We start from the raw sequence: 15,264 nt of genomic DNA, 5'->3' as shown, positions 1-15,264 counted from the left end.
GGTTTGTACAGACGTTCAAAAAGGCAATAAAGGCCATGAGCGAAGATCAGATTCCACTGCAACACAAGGTGGACAATTTCCTACTGGCATATCGAAACGCCACCCATGCAACAACAAACCAAAGTCCTGCCATGATGTTCTATAACAGGAGGTTGCGGTCCAGGTTGGATTTGTTAAAACCAAATGTGCGGAGGGAAGTCGAAAACAAACAATTCCAGCATATCAATAACAAGCCCACTCGGAGTTTTGAAATAGGACAACCGGTGTTAGCCAGGGACTATAAAAACGAGAAATGGCAATCTGGAACAATTCGGGCCAGACAAGGACCCCTGATGTACACGGTAGATGTTGGTGAAAATGTAATGCGACGTCATGCTGACCAACTGGTGGGATCGAGAACAAGGGTCGAGCCCATGGTTACGACAGAGACAACCGTGGAGGAAGTTAGTGAACCTGAAGCATCTACCTCAGAAGTGAATATACCTGATGATGATGTCCTATCCATAGGGGATCAACTAGATGAGTCACCCCAGCAACGAGAACCAGAGACCCCTGAAAGGCGTTATCCGTCTCGGATCAGGAGGCCTCCTCAGAGACTGAATCTGTGAACTGTTTTTACATGAAGTTGTGTATATATGTTATTATGTTATGTTTAATGGGGAATATATACTGTTAAGCTAAAAAGGGAGGATTGTGGTGTATGTAACCGTTCCACCTTTAAGAGAACTATTTTAAGAGATGCACTACTTTATCTTGGCTGCTGTATACTGTAATACCGGTGGTGACCACACCGGTATATAAGTGCTGTGTAATGATTTATTGGGCAGTTCAGCCTGACCTCCGACTAGTAAAGACCTGTTGAATTTACCCTTGTGGTCTGTGTGCAGTGATTCTTATTAACAATAACTAGAACACACAGACTTAACACAAACCAAAATAAAAACATGTTGATTACATCAGCTAACAGATTGATGGAGATTCTGCTCTACTTGAAAAGCTACTGGTAAATGTTCATTCAGAAATTCCTGAAGGGATGTAAGTGTTACCCTGGATGATGAGGGAAATACATTTTCCACTGGCCATTCTTGGCTGTTGCCTTCCAACTCAACAGTAATTGCAGTGAATTGATCTGCACTATAAAAAGTGACATATGCCATTTAAATAAATATTTGTGTTGTTTCTGGTTAGGTTTTTCTCACAGTATATTGTAATTGTCCAGTTACACATTAAATCATGTCATAAACCGTAACAATTTCATTCTCATCACTCATTCCACAGGTTCAATTTGCTTTCAGTCCCTGAATATAACTAATTTAATTTTTCAGTCTGAGACTTTGGGGGTGAATTTCTGCAGAGGTTCTCTCACTTGTCCACTGTTAACTTCAACAGAAGAGCTGCAGAAATCCCAGAAACACAATGTAAGCATCACTTACACTGTTTGTCAGGGTTTCTGCATCTCTTCCGCTGACCTTGCATAAGATTGTAAATCCACCTCTGTACAATTACATGTAAAATCTGCTTAATTTTATATATAACCTATACACACAAATCTTTTATTTGTACCAGTTACTGATACAAAAGTCTATAGATTTGTGACTAAAGCACCAATAACTTCCCAATTAATGTACTTTTTCAATTATGTTCCTGGTCCTATTTGTAGATGGCATCATATTACTTAATGATAATATTACTTAAATATTTCTTTGTCACTCATAAATAACTTTTATTATATTATTGTAGAGTAAAGATTCAATACACACTATGTTAGATTAAACTTAAAATTTATTGTGACAATGGTGCCTTTAAACATCCCAGCTGAAAACTCGTCATGAATTACGTCACCAGACACGCTCCATCTCATTGGGCCGGGTAACATGCTGGGCAGGCTTAATAGGCCCCATTAAGGTAAACATAGAAATATAGAAGATAGGAGCAGGAGTAGGCCATTCGGCCCCTCGAGCCTGCTCCGCCATTCAATGAGATCATGGCTGATCATCCAAACTCAGTACCCTGTCCCTGCCTTCTCCCCATATCCATTGATCCCTTTAGCCTTAAGAAATATATCTAACTCCTTCTTGAATATATTTAATGAATTGGCCTCAACTGCCTTCTGTGGTAGAGAATTCCACAGGTTCACCACTCTCTGGGTGAAGAAATTCCTCCTCATCTCTGTCCTAAATGGCTTACCCCTTATCCTTAGACTGTGACCTCTGGCTCTGGACTCCCCCGCCATCGGGAACATCCTTCCTGCATCTAGTCTGTCTAGTTCTGTTAGAATTTTATAAGTTTCAATGAGATCCCCTCTCATTCTTCTAAACTCCAGCGAGTATAATCCCAATCGACCCAATCTCTCCTCACACATCATTCCTGCCATCCCAGGTATCAGCCTGGTGAATCTTCGCTGCACTCCCCCCATGGCAAGAACATCCTTCCTCAGATAAGGTGACCAAAACTGCACACAATACTCAAGGTGTGGTCTCACCAAGGCCCTGTACAACTGCAGCAACACATCCTTGTTCCTGTACTCAAACCCTCTCACTATGAAGGCCAACATACCATTTGCTTTCTTAACCACCTGCTGCACCTGCATGCTTACCTTCAGCGACTGGTGCACAAGAACACCCAGGTCTCATTGCACTTCCCCTTCTCCCAATCTATTGCCATTCAGGTAATAATCTGCCTTCCTGTTTTTGCCACCAAAGTGGATAACCTCACATTTATCCACATTATACTGCATCTGCCATGCATCTGCCCAATCACCCAACCTGTCCAAATCATACTGGAGTTTCTCGGCATCCTCCTCACAGCACACACGCCCACCCAGCTTTGTGTCATCTGCAAACTTGGAGATATTACATCTAGTTCCCTTGTCTAGATCATTAATATATATTGTGAATAGCTGGGGTCCTAGGACCGATCACTGCGGTACCTCACTAGTCACTGCCTGCCACTCGGAAAAAGACCCGTTTATTCCAACTCTTTGCTTTATATCTGCCAACCAGTTCTCTATCCAAGCCAGTACCTTGCCCCCAATCCCATGTGCCTTAACTTTAGGCGCAAATCTCTTATGTGGGACCTTATCGAAAGCCTTCTGAAAGTCCAAATACACCACATCCACTGGTTCTCCCTTATCTATTCTACCAGTTACATCCTCAAAAAATTCCAGTAGATTAGTGAAGCACGATTTACCTTTTGTAAATCCATGTTGACTTTGTCCGATCCTGTCACTGTTTACCAAGTGCTCTGCTATTACATCTTTTATAATGTACTCTGGCATTTTCCCCACTACCGATGTCAGGCTTACCGGTCTATAATTCCCCGTTTTCTCTCTACCACCTTTTTTGAATAGTGGGGTAACATTAGCTACCCTCCAATCCATGGGAACTGTTCAAGAATCTATAGAATTTTGGAAGATGACCAGCAGTGCATCTACTATTTCTAGGGCCACTTCCTTACGTACCCTAGGATGTAGATTATCGGGCCCTGGGCATTTATCGGCCTTCAAACCCATCAATTTCCCTAACACCATTTCCCTACAAATACTGATTTCATTCAGTTCCTCCCTCTCATTAGATCCTATGTTCCCCGACATCTCTGGGAGGTTATTTGTGTCCTCCTTTGTGAAGACAGAACCAAAGTATGTATTTATTTGCCATTGGTTGCCATTTCTTTGTTCCCCATTATTAATTCCCCTGATTCTGACTGCAAGGGACCTACGCTTGACTTCACCAATCTTTTTCTCTTCACATATCTATAGAAGCTTTTACAGTCAGTTTTTATGTTCCTTGCAAGCTTACTTTCATACTCTATTTTCTCCCTCTTAATTAATCCCTTTGTCCTCGTTTGCTGAATCCTAAACTGCTCCCAATCCTCAGGTTTACTGCTTTTTCTGGCCAATTTATATGTCCTCTCCTTGGATCTTATGCTATCATTTTCTGCAGTGGGATGGAGCCAGCAGTGGGGTCATGACCCACCACAGACACCGCCTGCACTGGACCCACCCAGGCAGGCAAAATTCCGGCCATGGATTCAGCTGGAATGTGGCGGGATGTAACAAGTGGTGATCCCCAAGGATCTGCACTGGAGCCTCAACTTTTCATCATATATATTAATGGCAGATGAAGGAATAGAGTTGTATATCCAAATTTACAGATGACACTAAATTAGGAGGCACAGTAAGTTGTATGGATCAGAGCATGAAGTTACAAAGAGACACAAACTAAATGAATGGACAAAACTACAGCAGGTGGAGTTCAATGTGGGGAAGTGTGAGGTTATTTACTTTAAGAACATAAGAACATAAGAAATAGGAGCAGGAGTAGACCATAATGCCCCGCGAACTTGCTCTGCCATTCAATAAGATCATGGCTGATCATTGACCTCAACTCCACTTTCCCGCCTGATCTCCATATCCCTTGATTCCCCTAGAGTCCAAAAATCTATCTATCTCAGCCCTGAATATACTCAAAGATTCAGTATCCACAGCACTCTGGGGCAGAGAATCCCAAAGATTCACAACCCTCTGAGTGGAAAAACTTCCTCCTCATCTCGGTCTTAAATGGCCTACCCCTTATCCTGAGACTATGCCCCCTAGTTCTTGACACTCCAGCCAGGGGAAACAACCTCTCAGCATTTACCCTGTCAATCCCCTTCAGAATCTTGTATGTTTCAATGAGATCACCTCACATTCTTCAAAACTCCAGAGAGTATAGGCTCATTCTACACAATCTCTCATCATAGGACAGTCCTCTCATCCCAGGAATCAATCTAGCAAACCTTCATTGCACTGCCTCCAAGGCAAGTATATCCTTCATTAGATAAGGAGACCAAAACTGTGCACAGTACTCCAGATGTGGTCTCACCAAGGCCCTGTACAATTGTAGCAAGACTTCCTTACTCTTATACTCCAACCCCTTGCAATAAAGGCCAATATGCCATTTGCCTTCCTTATTGCTTGCTGTGCCTATATGCTAGCTTTCTGTGTTTCTTGCACAAGGACACCCAAATTTCTATGAACACCAACATTTAAAAGTTTCTCACCATTTAAAAAATATTCTGTTTTTCTATTCTTCTTACCAAAGTGAATAACCTCACATTTCCCTACATTATACTCCATCTGCCACCTTACTACCCATTAACTTCGTCTATCTATATTCCTTTACAGACTCTTTGTGTCCTCCTCACAGCTTACTATCCCACCTAGCTTTGTATCATCAGCAAACTTGGATACATTACACTCGGACCCTTCATCTAGGTCATTAATATAGATTGTAAATAGCTGAGGCCCCAGCACTGATCCTTGCAGCACCCCATTAGTTACTGAAAAATCTGAAAAAGACAGTTTATCCCTACTCTCTGTTTTCTGTCTGTTAACCAATCCTCTATCATATTACCCCCAACCCCATGAGCCCTTATAGTGTGTAATAACCTTTTTTGTGGCACCTTATCGAATGCCTTTTGGAAATCCAAATATACTACATCCACTGGTTCCCCTTTATCTACCCTGTTAGTTACATCCTCAAAAAACTCTAATAAATTTGTCAAACACGATTTCCCTTTCCTAAAACCATGTTGACTCTGCCTAATCATGTTACGATTTTCGAATTGCCCTGATACCACTTCCTTAACAATGGATTCCAACATTTTCCCGACAACTGATGTCAGGCTAACTGGCCTGTAGTTCCCTGTTTTCTCTCTCCCTCCTTTCTTGAATAGCAGTATTACATTTGCTACCTTCCAATCTGCTGGATCCATTCTAGAATCTAGGGAATTTTGGAAGATCAAATCCAATGCATCCACTATCTTTTAGAACCCTAGGATGTAGGCCGTCAGGTCCAGGGGACTTGTCAGTTTTGAGTCCCATTAGTTTCTCTAGTACTTTTTCTCTACTTATATTAATTACATTAGGTTCCTCACCATTTCTTTATTTCCCATAATAATTGCTCCTGTCTCAGCCTCTAAGGGACCAACATTTACTTTTGCTACTCACTTCCTTTTTACATACTTGTAGGAGCTCCTACAATCTGTTTTTATATTTCTTGCTAGTTTTCTCTCATAATCTATTTTTTCCCTTTTTATCAATTTTTTGGTCATCCTTTGCTGGTTTCTGAAACTCTCCCAATCCTCAGGCTTACTATTATTATTTGCAACATTATAAGCTTCTTCTTTCAATCTAATGCTATCCTTAACTCTTTTAGTTAGCCACAGATGGATCACTTTTCCCGTAGAGATTTTGTTTCTCAATGTTGAGAATTATCGAATATTTCTTTAAATGTTAGCCACTGCTTATCTACCACCATACCTTTTAATCTATTTTTCCAATTTATCTTAGCCAACTCACCACTCATACCTATGTAATTGGCTTTATTTAAGTTTAAGACTCTAGTTTCGGTCTTAGGCAAGTCACTCTCAAACTTAATGTGAAATTCTATCATATTATGATCACTCTGCCCCAGGGGATTCTTTACTATGAGATTGCTCATTAACCCTGTCTCATTACACAATACAAGATCTAAAATAGCCTGTTACCTGGTTGGTTCTATGACGTATTTGGATTTGAGAAAAACAAATCAGAATGATGAGAGACTAGGAGCTGTGGAGGACCAAAGGAATTTAGGTGTCCATGTACACGAATCACTAAAAGTCAGTGTACAGGTACAAAACGTAAAAGTGAGGAAGTGATGCTTCAGTTGTACAGAGCCTTGGTCAGACCCCATTTGGAGTACTGTGATTAATCCTGGGCACCACACCTCAGGAAAGATATGTTGGCCTTGGAAGGGTACCGTGCAGATTCACCAGAATGATACCAGGCTGTAAAGGATTAATTTGTGATGATAGGTTATATCAACTTGGCTTGTACTTCCTTGAATTTAGCAGACTAAGAGTGATCTAACTGAGGTGTTTAAAATGATAAAAAGGATTCAATAGGGTACATACAGAGAAACTATTTCCTCTAGTGGGTAAATCAGAACAAGGGGGCATAATCTTGAAATTAGAATTAGGCCATTTAGGAGTGAATAAGGAAACACTTTCGCACTTGTGATCTTGTGATTATGAAGCTCTTAATGAAACCACAGAAAGTATTTGGTGATGTTAATTACCTGATTAAAGCTAATTTCATGGGATTGTTTATCTATGAAAAATTCAGATGATTCAGATTCTGAATGATTTTTTTTTAAGTTTTTTTTATTGAAAAGTCAAGACCCATAGCATAGATCACTGCCAAGCTTAAAAAGAGTCAGAGAGAATTTAAGTCAAAAGATTCTTTTTCAATTACCATATTATGGGGTTTCCCAAATCTGTAGTGGTTACTTAGATAGTAGTTATACTGCCACTTCAGTGTTGCTGCAAAGGGGTTTTGGGTGTGCATCACAGTATAATCTTGGAGTCTATAGCCAAGCTCCATGACAACCCTCCAGGAAGCTGTGTCGCATCACTCGGGCTGGTCGACTGTAAGTCCAGTCTGGGAGAAAAAACAAGTTTAAACAATGCTCACGCAGTCCATTGGAATTCTGGAGTACTTTGTAAATGTATTTTGAATCTCTTTAATGGTGTGAGAAAGCAAACTCTATAGCCTATTCTCTACTAAGGTTAAAAATGAGTGCTGAGACAACAGAACACTACACATGTCTGAGGCGTGCCAATCTCGGCCTGTAATACAGTATAACTCAGATCTTGCCTGCTGTGCTTTGCATCTACAGCTACCAATCTTGTACCAGTAGTGTAGCATAACTGCAGTGATAGGTCTGCATACTATTATATATGACTTACAAATGTCACCTTGGAATCAGTTTTTTCTGTCTATTTTACAATATAGTGGAGTTTTACAAAGTAAGACATTAAACTGACTTTCTTTTAAATCAACATCATGGTAATGTTTTGTAGTTGTTTTTGGATATTTGAAATGTGTAGCTTTTTCTACTTATGCAGTTGAAAGAAAGGCTAACTGGGTGCGACCTTGACCTTAAAACAAGGCCTAAAGTCTGAGTCCTTACGAAATACAATTTTAGTCTTAAGATAATTGCCAGATCTAATTAGTCTGAGAGCAAAATGTTTCTGCCAATATTCAACAGATTTGCTGTGTTTTATTTTTAATTAAAGCTTTACTTCAGGCTTCCGCAATGGCTCAGTGAACTTAACAAATTAACAGCAGAGTCATACAGACCAGGTTTAATTCTGAGTCTATGTTGAAATAGCTGATCTTAGCTTAGGTGCTGGTAGGGTAATAGAATTGGATTCAATGTCCCTGAGTTAGGGAGGGAACAATCAGCCTGAGTTCCCATTCCTGATTGCTATCCCATGACCTCTGCTGAAAATACTGACTTATAGATGTTGGGTGAGGATAGGGTGAAATTTACTGTGATACCCCCCATGGTAGAATTGCCTGCCTGTCAAAGCACACTAGCAAGACTCAAACATGAATTATGTCACTCAAAGAGCTGGGGACCAATTGTCAGGCTGTAATTGTATATTAGCAATGAGTCAACACTTTCAGGAGGTGGTGAGGGGAAAACTAACAGGAAAAGTTTCTGTATATTTCATGATTTTTGCAGAATATGTACTCTAAAAATCAGATTGGACAATTGCAACAGGCAAATTGCTTTGAATTAACCATCAGAGGTTTTTACATCATTTTATGGCTAGTGATTGTGATTTTGTACTTTATTGTAGAGTATTCCTGTTTCAATAACCCTTTTAACCTGAGATTTTGCCCCTGTAATTTTTCCAACACTTCAAAGCTACATCGGAGAGTGTTTTATTTTTACTGGATTTAATGTTTTATTTGACTGATTAGTCTTTGCGGTGTAATTATACCCTTCTCCTGCCTGAAATCCTGCAGATTTCACACGTTTCAGGTATAATGTGGAGATTCATGTGTTATTAGGCTAATAATGCACAGCAGCTCTGGCTAGCATGCGTTGTCCCGATTCAGGTTTTCAATTACTTCACCCTGTTATTAACTGCAAAATAAAAGAGCTTGTACTTGAATGGTTCCTATAGGTGCTTGAATCTGCTGAATTTCAAGAGGTTGTATCATCGGTGGAGCAAACTAAATTCCAATTGTGCAGCCTGGGTTCTCTCACACTATACTCTTTAAATTGTTTTCAGACAAAAGAAAGCTTAAGCCTTCTCACCAAGTGCTATACAATGCATCTTGCCAATCATTGGGGGATAAGCAGATCTTTAGAGTTTCATTTTATTCAAAGTTCAAACATAGTCTTGCAGAAGAACAACATTTCACTGCCACCACTTACACGTGGAATACGATCACAATGAAAAGAAAGAAAAGGATTTTCAGCTTTAACTCTTGGGTAATCTTTTATTGATTTGTTTGGGACACTGTTTGCAATTAAACGGAACATTAAGATAGATGCCCTGTCCATTATATTTATTCCTGAGCAAAGCATACACCTGAAATACCTGAAATAAATCTAGGCCACATCAGCTTTAATCAGCATCACTTCCTAAAAATATTCTTCTTAAATACAAAACTAGTCAATTATTTCTTCAGAAGCCTGAAATAGTAACTCAGAGTTTTCCTAGATTTATTGACAAAAGGTGATGACTACAGTAGCTTTGTTTAATAGTTTAAAAATTATATCAAAATGTGAATATGTTATTTTATATTTTTATTTTTGGGGGGTTAGGGAGAATGCGCATAATAAGAGTATGTGAAATTGTGGGAAGTTAGCTATTTTATAATGGTATACTCCGTCTATGTATCCTGTGTTTGTGCGTATGTGTGTGAGAGAGATGTACTCTTATTAAGACTGCAACTAAATCATTTGCTCAGTTATTGTACTCTTATCTAAATGAGTGGTGCAAATTTAATGCCGTTTGATGTTTGTAATAAACAAGAGTGTGGTCTGTTTACTGGTTTAACATTCCCATTGGGAAGGCTCTAGTAAATAGATGAACAATTCATAAATTAGCAATAGGAAAATGGAGGACTGGACTGAAGATTATGTACTTAAGAGAATTTAAACTTATTAGTATGCACTTAATAGGACAGACTCTTGTACAAACATATGAAGGAGTTGTATATACTGTAACATAAGATAAATATAAATGTATGTAAGATTTAAAGTTGCAGTGAGAATTAACTATAATTATTTCTTTGTGGTCAGCCTTAAGTTTTGCCATTATTGGTGGAACATTCAACTTTGGCAGGGGCATAAAACGGGTGATATCGGATTGGCCGCCCATTATGCACCGCGCCGGAATTTCCTTTCCATTAAATGGAAGAGGAAAATTGGGTGGGGTGTTTAATGGACGGCCGATCCAATATCACCATTTTATGCTCCGCCAAAGTTGACAGTGCCAGTGTATGGGGTCACATTTAACTCTTGGGAGGCCAATCTGCCCAGTGCCCTGGGTACCAGAGCTGTGGGTACCAAACAGATGCCCTGATGCACCTCGCCGAATTCAGGCCAGCCCAATATCAGGTGGTCCATAGCAAGGTAAATCCGTAGGGGGAGGGGAGAGCCTTGGGTGGCAGAGGGCAAAATTATTTTTGTGGAGCTCCTCCTGGCTCCACAAAAATAATTTAAAACTTGCCTTTCCCGGGCCGCTTCGACTCTATCGCCAGTGGAACTGGTCGAAGAGGGCACCGTGCACACTCCGACCAGTTCTATCCTAAAATGCCAGTCCAGGTTCTATGTATGATAGATCCCTATTTGCATATTTAAAGGGGCCTACAGCCTGAAACAGGCGGGTGCTTGGGCCGCCCAGCAGCGGGCCCTCTTAAAGTGGCAGCGGGCCAATCATTGCCGTTAACGGAGCTGTAAGTCTGCCACTGTCACCCTCATCAATGCTGATTTCAGCACGTTGAGACCCACTCTTACATGTTTACGTTGTTAAATGTTTTAATTTTACTTTTGGATTATTTTAAATTATTGTAAAAACTGACTAGTTTAAGAACATGAATAAACCATACCAATAACGAATGTGAATTGAAACGTGATATTTCTCAAAACGACTATTTCACTAACTTTTTTGGCCTTATTTATTTAACGGAATGCTGTAATGTTATTTCTCATGAAAGGAAAACAACCCAAAGCCAACCGGCCCATGATGTAATATTTTTGTTAGGAAGAATTACCTCCAGCAAACGTTTAATTGAATGAAAAGCGTTTGACCCTCAGCAACGCGCTTTTTTTCCCAAATAGTCTCGCACCAACTAGGGATTTTTATCGTAACATTTAAACTGCGGCACAGCCCTGGCATTCGCCTCCAAAGGAGGGGAATCGCCATCAGAATCCTCCAAACGTGGACTGGAAGGATTGCAATCTTTTCACCTGGAAGACCCCACAAGCATCAGCCCAAAATTTACATTTTCAGCGAACTGTCATCCATGGGCCGCAAAAATAGAAGGTTGAAACCGCAAAAGGTAATCGATAGTTAGCGATTTAAAAAACATTGCAAATCGTCCCTCAGTTAAAGAGAACTGGACGCCTCCGACTCTGTGGCTTTTTTTTAACAGAAAGATTCCGATGGTTTTTCCAGTTGTACAAACAAAAATAAATGTCTCCGCCAGGAACTATGTAAAAACAAAACATCGAGCGCAAATGTACTTGGGCCGCTGGCGCAGAATAACAGAAGAGAAATGAATCATTGAATCACACCGAGCCAACCAGCCGCCGAGTTGACACAGTGAGAAACCCTGGATTGAAGTACAGCTAATGGAGAGAGGAAAGATTGCAATTTTCTAGATGGGCATTAAAAAAAACACAGCCAGTTGTCATCTAGGGAGAAAAGACAAAAGGATTTTGGAACATGACACCCATGATCTGAAAAGTTAGTCTTAGAATATATATATCAAGACGGTGATGCTTCACACAGCATTAACACAATGAATGGCAGGACTTATTTAGTTCACGTTGAACTTTTCGCCTGTCGAAGCACTGGGAGTCCTGCTCACTTAATAAGAAACTACATTTTCTTATAGGTGGTAATGACAATTTATGTTGCTCCATCTTATATTCAATTATGTTATAAGGCTTTGCTTAAAATAGTTCTATTTGTTTTCATTGGCCGGAAAGAATGGATCAGTCTCTGTATTCCCCGGCAACATACTGCACGTGTTTTTACTTTTTGCAAAAGCGCTGATTAATATCGTGTATATTTCAGACAATAATAAATCTCGGGTAAAAAAAAATCAGTCAGTAAAGTGACAGGCATCGCGCTCTATTGTATTCTCCATAAGGAACGTACACGGAACTGCTGTTTCTGGGAGATGGAGTTACGAGATGAATGATACATGTGTTTTTGAGTGCTACAACTGGTTAATGATAGATGTTGATGTTCAGTTTACTCTAGCTTTGGCAGCCCGTGCTGTTGCATTGGCTGTTGTGTGCGCGTCTGGTAAAGTTATTAGGATCCAGGCACAGGGGCACAAGAAAAGCGAGGCAGACAGCAATCACTCCTCTAAATAAACATTAGTCTTAAAAAGTTTGCACTATTGACCTCAGCCATTTGATTACGTTTATTTCTGTAAAACCACATCGTTATTTCTGCGCAGACTAAATATTTCTTGTTGGCAGTGAAACTGTTTTTCATATGTAACTATTCTGTGTCTCTGCTTTTTCTTTCCACCGCGGTCTTCGTAACAGTAACATTAATAAATGCAGTGTTATGACCGCATTTACCCTTTTCCAATGGCCCGTTAATTTGGGCATTTTAAATTTTAAATATGTCGGTGGTGTATATATGAACTCTGGCCGATTTAGAAGAGCACGAGAATGAATTAAAATATTGGAATATGGGGATGCAGTAAATTCTAGCGGTGTTCGGCTGCCTGAAATCTGTTGTGAATTACAGCCCAGGCCTATGGAAAGGCCGGGTTAAGGGATGCAGCAACATCAGGGAATTGGTTCACAGAAGCGGGACAGCAACTGAATACCCTAAATAGACGAGTCTATACCGAAAAACACGAGGTTACATTGGGGTTCGTACTAAAATGGAAATGTATATGTTTATAAATCGCAACAGTGATTTTTGAAATAAAATGTCGAATCTAGCCCTAATGAGAACGGTAGTTTGTTGAGGCATTTCAGTTGTTAGATGGTGTTAACTTTTGTAGCATGGGCGAGCATTTCATTAAAGCGACAATGTGAAGGCAAAATATTGTCCGCTGTTTTAGAAGTGACCGCGCCGGCACGTTCACTTACAGAATAGTTCATGTTGCTGATGAAACAGACGTGGGTTGTTTTGAAGCGTTGATGTAATTTCATAATGTGAGTAGTTATAAAGTTACTTTGCATTGACGGTTCGGGAAACCACAACATTTTCTCCCAACATAAAGGTGAGATTTATTTCGGTGTTCTGTCGTTATAAAATCTAATCTGGTGATGTGTGCATCGGGATCCAACCTTTATTAATACCGGTAAGTGCCGACATTGTCAAGGTTATAAGTATCCTATTATGTCTGCTGCTCTGCTCTGCATTTATGGCAACTAAAAACTAATGCCTCCGCCGCCTTTAACAAACCAACCTTCACATATCAGGGATTTGAACGTGGCATCAGTCCCACAAAATTCATAACAAAGCCACGTGTTCCTTCTTGGTGCTGGAATGTCTTCACCAATGTTCGACTTGTATACACTTTGGTGTTAACACTGTAAAGAACTAAAGGCAGGAAAGCTTGAAGGGGTGTAAAATGTTTAGCGGATTTCTCGTGGTGTTTTAAATAAAGAAATGTGTAGATCAAATCTGATTTATAAACGGGTGATATATAGGTGTTATCCAAGGTATCTTTTCAGGAGCTCTTGTTAATTTCTGATCAGTTTCTTCTAAATTCCAAACCCGATGAGCTTATTTTGGACGAACGAAAGGTGCTTTCTAAGCCTGGCAGTCGGACGGTCGATTGTTTTAATTCAATTGTATAGTACTTGCCAAAGGAAAAATGATCAGGATGAAATGATTGCAGAAATGTGCACAGGGGATTATGAGGCTTTAGAAAAGTAATGTTCCAATTTAAATCATTTCTTCATTTACAGATGTTTAGGTAACGTACTCGGGTCACTAAAAGACCTTTCTACACTGAAACAGATTTATTTGACTGGTCGTCCTGGGAGCCTAGACAGCTAAGTGCTAACACTGGGTGGTTATTTTTTGTGAAGAGAAAGTATTCAACTACACATTAATAATTAAAATCCCACTTCTTCATATTTTGATAAACAATGGCTTGATCTTATCCCAGCATCACTCTCATGCCATCAATTCATCAGACAAGAGGCAATATGCAAAACGCACTTCGGACGAAGGCTTAAAAATCGGAATATCCTTGTTTTAATTGAAAGTAAAACCGGAGCTATGTGTAACCGAAGTTTATTGCAACATTTATTGGTTGGTTGGTTCGTTTCAATTAATGTTCCGACTGACCTAAAACTGTCGAGCAGATTGTTGAAACGCGATAGCGCCGCTTTAATACGTGAAATGTATCTAATTATTTGAGAAAGATTTTGTCTTAAGAACACAACAGCTACTCAGGGAGGCGGCCGCAGCTGCGATCAGGTTGAATTACCGTAATTGCGGAGGTCACATGTTAAACCCTTTCAGTCATTTAGTTAATATCTCTGCCCTTACACTGCACATTTAGTGACTTCTTTTTTTCTCTCAAGCACAAACCACACACAGTCAAACGCTTCACTCGAGAAAGTATGATCTAATGCTTTGCTCTGCTTACTGGCACTGATATTAAAATGCAGCCGTCCAACGATCAGATCCAGTCCCCGGCGGGGAACAAAGTTTTTTTCTGCATCTTAGGGATCCGATTGCCCAAAGTATGGAAACATATACACACGAGACATAGAGCTATCTTTTAAATCGCACAAGGCAGCTCTTTTGAAATAATCGTTCATGAAAAAGCTTCGAAAACTCGAAATGTCATAAATAAAGCGGATAGAAAAATAGCCGGGACACCCCCGAGACGCGCTGATAGGACATTCACACACATTGATATGCACACACGCGAACTTACACACCTTCCCAAGTACACAGATACAGATATTTGCACATATTATTAGGCACACATATATTCATACAAACTGATAGGCACACGGTATACACGTGTTTACATACATTGATAGCACGCACTTTTACACGCATTGATAGGCACGCAGATACACAAATTGACAGAAATAAAAACAGAAAATGCTGGAAACACTCAGCCGGCCAGAGAGCATCAGCGAAGAGAGGAAGATAAGGTTAACGCTTCAGGTCGATGATGTTCTGGTTCTGGCAACAGGTCATCGACCTGAAACA

Source organism: Somniosus microcephalus, chromosome 3 (assembly GCF_052327205.1).
Source record: "Somniosus microcephalus isolate GS21.2 chromosome 3, FLI_Smic_1.0, whole genome shotgun sequence".
In the NCBI taxonomy this organism is placed as follows: Eukaryota; Metazoa; Chordata; class Chondrichthyes; order Squaliformes; family Somniosidae; genus Somniosus; species Somniosus microcephalus.
Note: the sequence above shows the minus strand (reverse complement) of the source record.